At 40.2% G+C, this 15,060-nt stretch overlaps 1 protein-coding gene across 1 annotated transcript in view; it reads left to right on the plus strand.

The window, feature by feature from the left end:
• Positions 1-11,580: 11,580 nt before the first annotated feature.
• Positions 11,581-15,060, plus strand: part of PTN (pleiotrophin) — a 78,559-nt gene continuing 75,079 nt past the window's right edge. The window contains exon 1 of the mRNA XM_005151735.3: positions 11,581-11,885. The gene's annotated coding sequence lies outside the window, so the exon portion shown is untranslated. The remainder of the gene's footprint in view (positions 11,886-15,060) is intronic.

The following is a 15,060-nucleotide window of genomic DNA, read 5'->3' on the forward strand; positions in this document are numbered from 1 at the left end:
TTCCAGAGGATAGATTCACTAATCCTTCTAAATCACAGCCTTTTTCAGTATCTCAACTCAGTCATCCGCAGAAAAAGACATCTGTAAAAATTACTATATGTATGTATAAGGTGAAGGGTCTAGAGACCAAGTCTTACAAAAAGTGACTGGAGAAACTGGAGTTGGTAAGTCTGGACAAAAGGAGGCCGAGAGGAGATCTTGTCGGTCTCCACAACTACCAGAAAGGAGGTTGTAGTGAGGTGGGTGTTGGTCTTTTCTTCCTTCAGGCACACAGCAAGAGATGTTTTTTTTCTACTCACATGGCAAAAAGCTCACTTTGGTTCTGCAGTCACAGCATTTAGTCAACACTTGATCGATTGTTTCATGGGAAGTGGAGATGGATGATACAAAATCAAGTATATTCTCTGGTGGCTGTTTGCTTACAGGCAGTGCATGCAACATCCTCTGCTGCTAAATACAGCAGATCTTATTTGCAGGGGCTAACACTTTTTGCTCATTTCCAAGTCTGCCACCACTGGGAGACTTGCTCAAATGCTTTCTAACTCAGAGAATCTCTACTTGGTCTACCACAATTATCTTGGGGAGGCAAAGAAGGGGCTAGCTCTCACAGAGCAGGTGATTGCCTTCACGAATTGTCTTTGCTGTTCCTAGGTATCTCACATCAAAAATAGGCTTAATTGCACCCCCTGTTTAATGTGAGAGATGGGATATGGCTCACCAACTGTACACAGATCTATGAGTCTGCCTAACCCAAAATGGGTGTGGGAGTCACCATGAGTAACCTCCCACAAGAAGGAATTAGGAACTGTAGAAGGTTGTCTGAATCCCAGTGCTGTGGTTTGGCAATGTGCTGATTTTCATGACAAACTTATCTGCTTATTAAAACACATACTGAATTTCTATTGCAACGAAATATAAACATAGGCTAATTTATGTTGGTGAGGACATCTGGTCCAGCCCCACACTCAAACCATGCTCAACTTCGAAGTTAGTTCAGCATGCTCAGGGTGAGTTGCTTGTGTTTAGGACCATCATTTAGGTCTTATCAAGGTTTTCCTTGGGTTTATATACAAACAAAAAGAAAGGAACAGGTATTTGCTGAAAAGAACTGGCAACATGAATAGGCAAATGGTCTGTTATTGCCCCCACTTTGGTAATCTGAGGCAACACGAAAGCTGTGTGACTTGTAGAATCAGGGACTGAACAAACTACAGCCAGCTAAAGGGAGGTTTCTTTCACTTACTCAAAGTCACCCAGGAAATAACTGCTAGAAAAAAAAGAACAGACCTGCAAGTCCCCCGGCTCCCACTATGTTAACTTCACATCTGGCAAATTTTATTGCACTATGTGTCGCCTATTGGATTTTCTAGTTTCTGCAGTCTCTCTTGTGCTGAAGGTTTTTTCATGAACTTAGGCACTTTGCTGGGAGTTGTTGGGTTTTTTTTTCTCCCCTGAAGCTAGAAGTTGCATCTCTATTGTGCAGAAAATATGAAACAGGTTTGTTCTTCTCAAATTTGTTGGGCCTCTAAATGGAAACTGGGAGGAGAAGGTGACAGCCTGTAGCCTTACCACATTCTTTCCATGGATACACGTGACACCAGGCAAAAGTCTGATTCTGAGCCACTAAAACAATAGCCATGGAAATGTTTTCTCTTTTGTTTTTCTTTTGTCCCTTCTAAAGCAAGCACAGTGTTGAAAAGCACTAAAGAGCCACATCTAAGACTTATGTCCTCTGTTAGTCCATAGAATAAGACAGAGTTGCTTACCCAAGAAGTTCAAATACCAGCATACTGGCCAACAACAACAAGAAAGTGGTTTTATCTCAGTGTGAACTAAGTGTAACAGTTAAAAAATGATCTGCTTCAGGGTACAGCTGTGTTCATGCTTACATAAATATGGCCATAGAAAAGCAGTGTGCTTGACTAGAAGGAGAAAATGTAATTTCCACACAAGCAGGTTATTCATTCCTCATTTTCCTGCCACAAAGGTAGGTGTAGATTCCTATGCAGGTGTCATGCTGTAGATACAGTTCAGCAATCTGAATCAGGCGTCAACCACCACTGTCTTTCAGTCATTTTCTTGTCATCATTTTCTTGCATAATCACGATATAAAAGAGACTACTGAAGTCTGCTGTAGCCACAAGACATAAGAACAAGCTGTGCTACTGCTGTTTGCCATGGCCTGGAGGTGAGCACAATACATGGGCTGAAACTCTGGTGGCAGAGAGTGTCTTGTTCATGTCCTTCACATAAACAGAGGCAAGCTAGCATCCAGGGGCTTGAACTAAGACTCATTATTTATTTCACTTTTCAATTTTAAAAAAAGGTAAATACTGGATTTAACTTTTCTTCACCACCAGTTTTGCCACCAGTCTACAGCAAGCAATAATATTGATGAAGCTTTTGGTTCTCAGAGAAAATGTGCTACAGCTATTTATATCAACTGCATAAAACTAATTATACTCAAGGCAGAGCTACTGTTCAAAGCCTTTTTTTCATTCACCTCAGCCTTTCAAACTCATCTTATTGAAATAAATATGCCCATTCTTAGTTGTTGCTCTGAAGTATTAATTTAAAAAACAAATAAAACAAAAATCCCACCACAAAGACCTGCTCTTCACCACAGAGAAACAGACTTCGAGCAAGAGATTACTTTAATCTGCTTTATATGCTAATTAAGCAAGTGTTATTCAGCGGTCATAATGCAAAATTTGACATAAGAATGGTGGTCCGAAATAGCAGTTCATTCTTGCCTCATGTCTAATGTATTGATGAGATAAACCTCTTCAAGCTGGAGGATATTTGGTCAACGACTTTTACAGTTACAAATGTTAGAGTTTTCACAGTGTTGGTGAAGTAATTCTGCACACAGGGAACAGGAAATCACTTTCCATTTTCTTTAATTTGTCTTCATTTTTTAGACAGCCTGAGCTTAACAGTGGTTTGTATTCTGAAGTGGTTCCAGATTCAACGCTTTTCCTCTTCTCAACTGTCCCAAACACCAAAGCATCTGAATGTTAAAATGGTATTGATGGCTTTCCTGAAATTCTGTTCAATAATCTTTGTGGTTAAGATTTGAATTTTGAAAAGTTATAATCTAAGGAGAGGTCGAATCAATTACAGTTCTGTGACATCTTGATGTTCAGTGAATCCATGTACCTGCGATCTTGAAGTTTTCTGAACACACTGTGATTGCAGCCTGCGAAGGTGTAAATTCCAATGGATTTACCTGTTGTGGGTTGGTTTTTGGTTTGTTTTTTTCTGTGTGTGTTTGTTGCTCTTTTTTGTGGTGGGGTTTTTTTGGTTGTTAGTTTTTTAATGACAGTAAACCCAGCAAAATTTGCCTTAAACCTCTTTCCTAGAATAATTCTTTTAGCAAAGTGCTAAGTAATTTTTCTGACTCACTCATGCAGCCGGTTTACTATGTCACTGGGGAAAATCATAGGTGAGAATAGGTGTCACAGTGAGGGGATTTTGAATGCTTGTCTGCCTATAGTCTGATTTGGGCATTCTTTACAGAATGAATCTGAGTATTAGACAGGCTGTGGGGGAAAATCCAGCTGTGAGGTTTCATATAGGATTGAATAAAAATATTATCCCTGTTAATAAACCCAGACTCCATGAATAATGACTTTTTCCTGGCCAGATCAGGTAGTGTATCAGTTTGCAGGGACTTTTCCCATCTTCACTTTTCAATTTCATGAATAAGAAAACCCATGCATGCTAAATAAGTTCATAAATTCCCAGCACTTCTTTCATCATCAGAACAACCAGGGAAAAAACACCATATAAAGAGCATTGAATTACACTTGTGACCTGGTCCTATAACTATGCTTCAAAATTAGGTGTTTCTCATTTTTCTGACCAACACTATAGGAACAATTTGAGACATAAAGGGAATATCATTTTACAACATTCCAAACCAATCTTTCAGTTGGAAAATGAATGGTACCTGTAGATCCTAGAGTAAAGACAAGCAATCCAACTACAAAAGTGCTCCTCATTTCCTATTCCAGACAGCTGAAATAAAACAGATGTCACACACATACAAAAAAGTTAATGAAAATCTAAAACATGTCACTAAAGAAAGAGTTCAGACAACAACAATGGTGCAGGGCCGTTGACTCATACAAACTGATTTTTAAAGACTCATGTTTTCTACCTCCTGAAAAAATATCATGGAGAAAATGTAAATAGGCGAATTATACCAGGAGTGTAAGCATTTTCATTAAATATTGCAAACATTTTATTAAAAGTCATACTGCCTTTAGGCAGTTAACAGTGGTTCCTAACACAAATCTTGTATTGTTTCTGCTTTCAATTCTTTGAGGATGGTGCAATTTCTAGCTATGCATTATTTACGCTGTCCTAATAGGATCTTATATTGGCATCATTTAGACAAAGAAAGCGATGCGGGTTATTTAGAGAGGGTAGGAAGAATACTGAAGAGGCTGGAGATGCAGAGAGGGAAACAGAGCTCAATTTAGCTGTTTGGAAAGGTCTGCTTTGCGAAAATTTTGTGTTTAGCCTGGATAATTGGAAAAGGAATAGCTTGCAAAGACAAAAACGATTCTGAAGAGCTTTAAGTAGAAGTATATGCAATCTCATGTAGTGTTGAAAAGCAAGTCGAAAAAATGGGAATATTGCTACTGAAATACATGTTCATCCATCCTCTTAGGTTCTGTTAGCCTGTTAATATAATTTGATCAATAATGGCATACACTAATTAGTTTTAATACTAAAATTAGGATGAAAGATACTGTAGACCTTAGCTAGGATTGTGTTCCTTTGTTTTAAACATTGAATATATAATACTAAAAGAACACAGGTTCTTCAAAAGACATAAAGTTCCTGATGGATCTCAGAAGACAGAGACCCTGCTGCTTGTTCATTTCTCAGCAGAAATAATAATTCCAAAAGAAAAAAAAAAAAGCTGTAGATTGTACAGAGTTACCCTGATTGTTCCTGTTCCTCAAAGTAAACCCCAATATGTGTGATCATATCCTCTTGCTTTTAAAATCTCCATAATTTCACTTTAAAAATGAATGGTATAGACAAAATTATTATCATCAATATCTATAGCAGTTTTGTTAAAATGACCCTAAAATTAGGAATGTTTGAGTCATGTCAGAATTTATTTTTTGTGGGAAGATACTTTCCCCCTTCAAATTCTTGATGTGCAGCACTAACCACTGAAGTGAAGAATGTGTTGGAGGAGAAAACAAAAGTAAACAACATATAATGTAACTATAGCTTTTTTCTTAAGTCTTTCTTACTATATTGACAGTTCCAAGAGTTAAAATATATAAAAGAAAAAAATCTCATGAGACAGGCTCCAAATTTTAAACATTCATATATATGTTTTATGTGTTATAATATATAAGTTTATGTTATAGAGTTTCACACATATTCTGAACATTTGTATTAGCTTTGGATTTTTTAATAGCCTTATAACATTCTTATTCTGAGATTTTCCTATCAAAAAGCACAAGTGGAAGAGTCAGTACTTTCTCTCCATTATTTGCTTGGCCACTTTTTGCTATTGAAAACTGTATGTCTAATGCAATCATGTAATGATGGGAATGAGGTCTTTGGGCAGAAACTCCTATCACTGAGCAAGAAGTGCTAGCATTACCCATAGTAGTGCCCATACTTCAGCATCAGTATGAAATCATTAATGTGGATGTTTAAAGGTTTTAAAGGGTTTTAACATGTTATTATTATTTTTTTTTTTCATAACATCCAGTCCAGGTCTAGGTTTGCAAAGGATGATGCCATGTTTTGTTAAATTCCTGAACGTGAAAACTTAGATCAAGCTGACACTGAAGTCAACAGCATCCCTCAGGAATTTCCATCAAAGATGTATTGTGAATGCCATGCAAGTGGCTCGAATCTCAAGCAAGAAATTGCCAGTAAGTTAAGAACAGATGTACCTAATTTTGTTCTTATGGGGGGAAAATCATGGCCATTGCATTAACTAATGAGGCATTGCGCATGAGCAGGTTATAGCTGTTCGTCTTTCAGTTCCTATGTTTCCAACAACAGACCTTTATGTTGGTGTGTCTGTGTCTATATCTATACATGATATATCACCTCAATTTCCCATTTGCCATGGTTATTTGTAAAAATTATATCAGGGAAAGTGTACTACTTAACTTTAATACAATTTTACTTTTATTTTATTCTCTTGTGAAAGTATCTACCTAGTAAACTACCACCTGAAGATCTTTGGAAAAGCCAGCTATTTTTCCAGTGGTATTTTGGAATGTGTTTGATAATCACTTGTCAATATTATATTCCCATTGTTCCTTCTATTGCTGTGATTTCACTAAAATTCATAATCAGCTATTTAGCTGTCCTGAATTTGCATTAAAGGGGAACATCTCATCATTTTATTGCACATAAATAAAACTTGTCAAAACCATTTATATTTTTCTTTAAATGTGAAGTTTAGCATCATTATAATTACACAGGTGAACCCTTTACAAATTGACAACCTAATAATTTGATAAAAAAAAGACATCATCTTGATAAGTGGAATTTTTTTGTTCAACTCAGGGTTGTGCTGATTGCATCACACTGTGGATGCAGAGACTGTCCTAATAGTAGTTTAGACTACTAGTAATTAATTAATTAATAGTAGTTTTAAACTGTTCCCCACAATATTAGTAATTCATTCTTAAGGGAGTTTATTAAGAAATATTTCTTTAATTATATAAGCATCATTAGAATGAAAAGTACTCGTTAGGTATTTCAAAATGTAATTATCACTGTCACGGATACTAGATGACTGTGTTGAGTATCAAGAACTGATTTGGAGGGACTATAAATACTACCTTCTCTACTTTTAATGCCAGTCCTTTCATAGAGTAATTAGGCATGTGGGTATGTAGTGTCTTTAGAAAAAATAGGTATTAGTAAATCAAGTTCTTCCTGAGAGAAATTGAAAAGGAAACTTGTATTCTATTTGTTCAGTAATTTTCTGCCAGAAGTTTGAAACCAAATAAACCCATCATTTTTACTGGTTCTGTTTCAAGGAAGAACATTTTGTTTCTTTCTGCATGTTGCTTTGATTTTTACAAAGAAATAGGTAATGACAAAACCTCAGAAAATAAAGCAGAAATAGTAGCTGTTGCTCAGACCTTCAAAATAAAACGCTGTTTTGTTTTGCTTTACCTGGCTCCCCAAACTGTAAAACTAGAGTGAAATGAACATGTTTGTTTATATAGAAAGAGCAATAATATACTCAAAGCAGCAATTTTTGTACCATAGCTAAGACATATTTTTTTTTTAATGGAATAGACTTGAAATCCTGGATGGTGCAGACTTCCATTCTCAAGATTGCCGGCACAAAAGAAAGAAAAGAGTGAGAAAAGCCAAAGTACAAACAGCAGTCTTTTAAATGCTGAGGACCTGGAAAGGCCTGCTGTGTCACATTATATTTGTGGATTTCAAACTACAATATGCAGATGTATGCACATGAATAATTTTAAGCATAGAAGCTTTAATCCCCTTGTACAAAATAGAAGCAGTCAAATGTGTAAAGTTACAACATGTGTTCACGGTTTGGTGACTGAAGCTTAAGACCAAGTTCTGGGACACTGACTTTGTTTTCAAATATCTTAAGTTTTTAGCATATGTGCATGAAAAAAATAACTCTTCTGGTTTCATGCTCTCTGTTTGCCTTCTTCTACAGGCATCTGAGGAATCTGATTTTTTTACATACTGGATTATTTTAATACTAGAGAGCAAGATATGAATTACTGTTTTTTAACTCCATAGATTTTTCTATTCTAATTATACAATTGATATTCTTTGTGACAATATGCCTGCCATTTTGTGGACTTTAAATAAAAGATAGATAGAGTGAGAAGGTATACAGCTCAGAAGTAGTTGATTTCAATCTTTGAAGCATTCACTAAATAATTCAGGATCACTAATGGAAATCTGATCTTACCACAGGAGTGGGGATGAGGGGCACTCAGTTGCCAGGGTCTGCAGCTCAATGGCTAGGGAACAACAATGGAGCAAAAGGTGAAAAAATCTGTAAACTACCATTGAATTCTCTTTGCTTTTCTGGAATCACATTACATTTTCCTGGAGCTGATGGTTCCGGACGGCAAGCAAAATAAATTGGTATTTACAGTGTATCTGAAACAAACAAGCAGGCTCAGTTCAAGGTGACCTCTTAAATGGTGTTCATGGGGTGGTGGTCGCTTTTGAAAAGTAGAGCATCATTCTACTCAGCATTGGGATTGAAAACAGTGCTTCTTGGAAGCAAACTGTGTCATGCCTTGTTCTCTGTCTTTGTAGTCTGAGCTTCAGAGTCGGAATTTTTCAAGGGCATCTTTGGAAAAAAGTGCAAACCCCTTTTAGAAGCTGATGAGATCCAAGTAACTATCTGTCTCCTTCAGATGCTTCTGAAATGATTACCTAAAAGTACTGAAAAACCCATCTTCAAAGGGAAAATTTGGTGTTCAAGTCTTTTCAAAGGAAAAAGAAAACCAAAACTCATTGACAAGACAGCTCTCTACATTTTGGCACAAACCATATCTAATGGTGAGAGGTTCTTTCCCCCAGATTGCCTTGAGCATTTACTGACTGAAGTAGAATTCTAATTGGGATCTAGTATTTTTGGATTGTTTATGAGAACGTTTGCATGTGGCGTTAATCAGAAATCCTTTTATAACTTCTTACAGTACTTTTACTTTTAAAAAGAAAATTCAGCCCTGTCTCTCTCTTTCATTAGGTTCCCAATATTTGCTTCAGGTAGCAAAGAGGACACATGAAACTAGAAATTGGACTTCTACAGCTGCCAGTCCATTCCATTCTTCATCTCTGGTTTTTGACCAGGGTGGAACCAGCAGCTGTAAACAAATGTTGAGGATTTTAATTATAATTGTCACTGGCACTCTCTAAGCAAATTCTCCTTTCTAAGTCAGTTGTGTGTCCAGACTAGAAAGGTAGCAGTCCAAACCTATTTTTTTGGTATGGATTTTTCTATATGTTATAAGAAATGTAGATTAGGCTTAGTTCCAGAGTTCGTGTAAGAAATGAAATAAAGCACTGTCTGGAAAACCGGAGAGACAAACCAGCAGAGAGGTTCTGTAGATGAGCCTCTCCAATTTTATAGTTCTTTTAATAAAAACTGTGGTTTTATTTATTTATGTTATATTTTAAAATATTCCTGTGGCAAGTAAAAGGTCATAGCGTACCTTCCTTCCATTCCTTTTCTCCATGCTGTCCTGTTCTTCCCAATCGGGAACCAGCACAATAGGTACATTTAAGGCAGTGGTTAATAAAGAGTTGACAACTCTTTCTTAGCAACATAAGTTACATTGGTCCTCCCAAGATTGCTGTATTCACTATCTCACCTGCTTCTATGTCTTTACGAGTTTTATCTCAATAGCAAAGGTTCAGTTAAGTAATTCAAATGTTATACTCCATCAATATCAAAATATCAAAGGCATCAAACACAGTAGGCAATTTACAGCAAAGAATATTTTTCTGTATTTGTACAGTGGTTACTGTAATGGAAACATCACTTTAAGCCTCAATGTTTCATTAAGACAGATAATACTAACATTACAACACATTTAATTTTTGGCAATTGAAAACTGAGATACTCTCTTTTCTAGTTATAGGTGATTCAGACTATAATCTGCCCTATAAACAGCTGTATCAACCTCATCTACAGTTTCGTTTTGGACTTTCTGTGTCAAAACCCAAGTCATACCAACAAAACTAGTTCTGTGCATGCAAATTCAGTTTCAGGAAATTGATTTTAGAAAAAGTAGGTATGGATAAAAACTGTGAGTAAATTTGGTCAAAGACTGTCTGCTGACAGTGCTTCTAAAATCTAGTGGACAAATGAGGCTTCTAATATCATGCACATCTTTGTAAAAAACAGTTCCTTCCCTCAGAAAGTTCCCATTGTATTCTGGAAAGCTGAAAATCTGATTTTCATTGTTTTAGCTAAGATTCAGATTTCTGTAAAGAAAGGAAGAGATCTCTTGTCCCACTTTTGTGCAACCTGTTTTGGTTTCAGTCAAGGTGAACTTAGAGATCAGCCTTTGTCCTCTTTCCTACTTCTTTGTTACTTAGACACGATTGACCATCCAAAATGTGCTATTGTGGCTGTTATGGAGAAATTCTGAGGGCTTTAAGTGTCAACCACTACCAGGTATTTTTTTTTTATAGAAAATGTCTTTCTCTAGATGTTTGTGGTGCTTAGAACTATGATACTAGCATTATATTGAGAAGCCCTCAGAAAGGTGCAACCTAGCTATTAAGGACCCATTCAGCTTTGCATGCTCTGAAACACGAAGATGGCGTTTACTATTGAGTGTTCATTTCCACTTGTCCAGCTGCTGGAAAAGATATTCTCTCCATCTCAAACCCTCATCTTACACTGCAAATCAAAGTTGTTGTTTTAAATTACATCACTTGTCATTAAATCTGCCAGTGGTGCAAATCCTGAACAGCCACACCAGGACTGAACACATAACTGTGATGTAAAGAAGATGCCAAGGTGTGGATGGAAGGGAGTAGTTTACTAAGAAGTACTCCAGGTGGGTGCAATTGCCCACGGTGGGACTAGCCACACAGTGCTTTTCATTGTCACAGATGTTAGGTGTTAGATGATGCAATGTGTTTGGTGCCAGACAAATTACTTTTTTAGCTCATTCCTCAGGAAACAGGAGAAGAATCTGAACTGGATTTCTGTGCAAACCTGGAGCAGGAGCTACAAGCCCAGCAGAGAGCCAAGCAGTCAATGGGCCCACTCTTCCACATGAAGGCAGAGATTTGCTCTGGGGATTGGGAATTACACAGAAATTGCCTGGAGTTTGGAACAAGTCCACTTAGCTTTAAATTAAGCTGTGGATTGGGGAACACTTATTCAATGGATGTAACGAGCCCAAAAGCTGGAAAAGCCTGCTGCTAAATGAAAACCTTGAGTTAACTCTAGCAACCATTACAACCAGGAGTGTTGGAATGCCATTGCAAAAGTTGTTCTTATGGCACTTTTAGCCCAAGTTGAAATTAAAAGCTGGTTTTCTTTTCTTTTTTCTTTTGTTTTTCGTGGGGGGTTCCCCCTCCCAACAGCATTTCCAACCCAGCACTACCATGATTCAAGTAGTAAGCTGGAAGCCATCAAGGCTAAACTGAAAAGCTCCCCAAACTCCCAACAGCCAAAGGCTGCCCAAGCAAAAGCTATGGATATTTGTGCCTGGAAAAGAGCTGAACCACCGGCGAGCCCCGCATCGGCCGTGAGGTGCCCCTCCCGCCCTCGGTATCCCACTCAGTGGCCGGGGGGTGCCGTGAGGAAGAGGAGAAGTTGCCTGTGCTGAAACGCTCGGTACCGACCCAGAACCCAGTCCAGCGGCAGCCCGGGTCGCTCCCTCCCTCCCTCGGCAGCGGGCGCACGGGAAGCTGCCGCTGAGCCCCGTCCCGTCCCCTCCCCTCCCCTCCCACCCTTCTGCCCCCCCCAGCCCCCGGCTTCGAGGGCGAGGCTGCCCCGCGGGTGACCCGCCCGGCGGGCGCGGCTCATCCACATCACACGAGGGGGCAGCGCGGCCGCTCGCTCTGCCCCGGCGCCGCCTGCCTCCCTCCTCTGGCCGCGCGCTGCAGCCCGGGCTCTGCTGAGTCAAAGCGCGGATCAGGTTCCCTGCCTCCTGTATAAATCTCGGCGAGAAAGCTCCGGCTGGAGAGAGACGGGGCACGGGAGGAGCGGGGTTTGTAGGCGGTGGCCGGCGAGGCGGGCTCGTCCGTGGGGAAGCGGAGGGACGCGCTTCGGCGGCGGTAGCAGCAGCAGCCGGGGCTCACCGAGGACGCCCGCAGCTTACCCCTCTCAGCTGCGGGAGAAGAGCTTTCTGCAGCCCGAAGTAAGTCCGAAAGGGAGGTGGGGCTCCTGCGATCCGCTCGAGGGATGGGGAACCCCGCGCTCACTCGCTCCGCCGGGATAGCGGTGGGAAGCGGGAACCGCTTCCCTGCCTTGGCTCTGGGGGGCTTATCCCAAAGGGGGCTCCGCAGCCCCGGTCCCGCTTCGTTGTTTCTCGCTGCCCGGCGGGTGCCGCGGACAGGGGCTGTGGGGTTGAGTGGGAGCCCGGACCCAGTGGGGTGGCTGGGAGCATCTGAGGATCCGGAGACACCTGAGGACAGCGGGACAGGCAGGGTGTGAGGTCTGGGGGTGCCTGGGAGCTGGGTAGCGGCGGTGGATCGCTAAATGGGACTGTTGGAAAGCTAGGGTAAGGAGGAGGGAGGTGGTGGTGGGGGCCGAGACTCAGCGGGGAATGGAGACAGGAGTCCTCGGTCTGATCCCTTCCGGGATGACAAAAGGGCGGCGGAGTGACACCAGAGCCGGCAAGCCCCCTGCGGTCCCGGCTGCCCCGTGCCAGGAATGTCCCAGCTGAGCCTCGGGATAATGAGCTTAAGTTGCACCCTCGGACCGAGCACTTCAACTGGTATTTTTCTTGAGACTTTGCCTTTTTACCCCTAGTTCTCTTCTGGTGGAGCAGCTGAATATAGCAAGTGTCTATAAATCTATTTAAAACTGCAGTCGTTTGTGTCTTCCATCTTCTCTGGAGGGATAGGTTGGGAGAAAATCTGGACCAACAACAGTGAAAACACAGTTTCTTCGTGTTGATCATACACATTATTCTGCAAACGTGTTATAGTCTTCAACTCACTCCATATCCTCCTTCATTCTCTCCTTTTTAAAAGTACAGCTTTTTATAAGGGGAAGGTAATCTTCACTCTTTGGGAGATCCCGGCTCCTTTTGCGTGTTCTAGTGGGCTGTTGCACCCGTCTCTCCTCCAGAGTGCAGGTGATTTGCCTCAGCGGTGGACCTATGCTGTGCATCAGTTTGGTGATCCACTCTGAAGCTGGGTTCTAGGATGTAAATGCTGGAGGCTAGCTGGATCTTGGGAGCGTTGTAGAAACGTTTGCAACATGCATTAAATCTCTCTCTCTGAGATAGCCCTGTGATAGCCCTGAGATAGCTGTGGACAGTGGTGGGTGTTTTAACTAGATCTTGTTTGCTGTAAAGGACTTGTATTATGGTGGAAGAACACTTCACCTGTGGCTCATCAACTCTTGAACTCTGTCTGTTCCTTGTTTCCTCTTTGGGCCTTGATTTGGTTTTGAGCTTTTAGCAAAGTTCAACTTTTTGGGCAAGAAATAGACCGTGTAACTGCTTCTATCAGGGAAAAGGAGGGAAGGGAGAGATGGAGAGAAAGAGAGAAGGGAAGGAGAAGTTTTGATGAAGAAATAGGTGATTTGATTGATCTGATTTACAAAGCAAATTATATTTTTTTTCCTCCCTGCAAAGAAAGAAGAATTAAAAACAAACACCCCCCCAAAAAAAAGGAAAAAAAAAAGGCATTGCACATTTGATCCAGAGAAGTGGTTCAAAGGGAACCTGCATATTTGTAACAAAATTGGTTAATTTGCTGTAGTGATGAATACTACCGAATGAATAAATAAACTCCCCAAAGCATTCTGCATAATTTAGTGATCCTTGCTAAAGAGAAGGAAGGCAGGAATTTCATATATTCCTGTGTAAAGGCTAAGCTGAACTATTTGGTGGCTTATTATGAAGCTTTGAATGAAATTGAAAGACAGAAATTTCCTGAATGTAGTATGCACCAGAGTAAGCTCTTGGGTGGAAAAAAGAAAAGCCAGCAAGAAATAGTTCATTTACAAATGGTAAGTCTTTGTTTATGGTGTAGAAGTGGCATAAGAAAAACAGACTTTTTGCAATTATCCAGATGTCTATCACCAGTTATTTGAGATGCAGCCTGTGGCTTATAGATCCTTGCCAGCAGAAGGATGGTCTTACTATAGTATTACAAATCACAGTGCTGTTATCCCAGTGCCATATGCCTGTATTCATCTGCACCCATACTGACACTTCGGACACTTCGGAGGCTTATCATATTCTTGTCACAGCTGTACTGTTGGATATTTTGTGTAGATTCATCTTTCTGTCCCTAATGTGAATATTATTACTTAGCTGACTTCTAGCACTTAGATCTCCTGCAAGGTACTTCCCTGACACATCCTATGTTTCTTCTTGATCATTCTGGGAATGGTTGTTCCAGAATCCTCAGATAACAGTTAAAACTAGTCCTTTACAGGAACTCTGAAAATGCATTTATTTAACTCATACTCTATTTTAGTGTGCTTTTGTGGGAGGGAAGGTATGATTTATGAAGTGTTATGGTGTAATAAGTGTTTTAGTGTAAGAGTAGGGCATTAGCGATAGAACTGGCATTGCTCATGAAATCTCCTGCTCTGTTTGGGCCCTCTTATTACCTACACTCTCAACCACAGTGTTTTCTGTGGGAACTGGTCTCTAACAATGTACACTTTGCTTCAGTATTTACAACCTCTTGCTGATCAGTGTATCAAAAGCATTTTCACTTAGAGGATTCATTTCAGGACTTTAATTGAGGAAATCTCTTTGTTTCAAGCCTCTATAATAAACCATTCAAATGCTGTCTTTGAATGAACTAGGTCACTGTAACGCGCGCACACACAGAGTGATTCTCTTCTGCTTAGGGTAGCCTGCATTTGGTTGAGCCATATCCCTGGTGAGCTTGTCCCTGATTTATCCTTCTTGGACTGGCTTGTTCACAGGGAGCTTATGCTGAAAATTCACTGCTGGAGGTCATTCTCCATTCTTGGCATCTCTGGCAGCCTTAAGCTTAAATTGCAGCCTCATTTTCTATCCAATCAATACCACTCTTATGTCACCGAGTTTCCATGGTGCCCCCAATCTTCTGTCTACATATTGATGTCTGACAGCAGGAATAGCATTCTGTGTTGCTATATATACTTACTAAACCTGTCAAAACTATTTAGGCTCTGTCGCACTAATTTATATCCATATCCTGATATTATTTGTATCTGTTGAGCTTTGACTGATGGAACTTGCTGCACTAAGGAATCAGCCCCAACAATGCACTCCAGGGATGGCTCAAGGAATGGACATTTTGAGAAAGGGAAAAAGACTCTCTTCTGGAGTAGCTGGGGTAGTGTAGAATCCTTTGAGCACA

This window comes from Melopsittacus undulatus, chromosome 5 (genome assembly GCF_012275295.1).
Source record: "Melopsittacus undulatus isolate bMelUnd1 chromosome 5, bMelUnd1.mat.Z, whole genome shotgun sequence".
Lineage (NCBI taxonomy): Eukaryota > Metazoa > Chordata > Aves > Psittaciformes > Psittaculidae > Melopsittacus > Melopsittacus undulatus.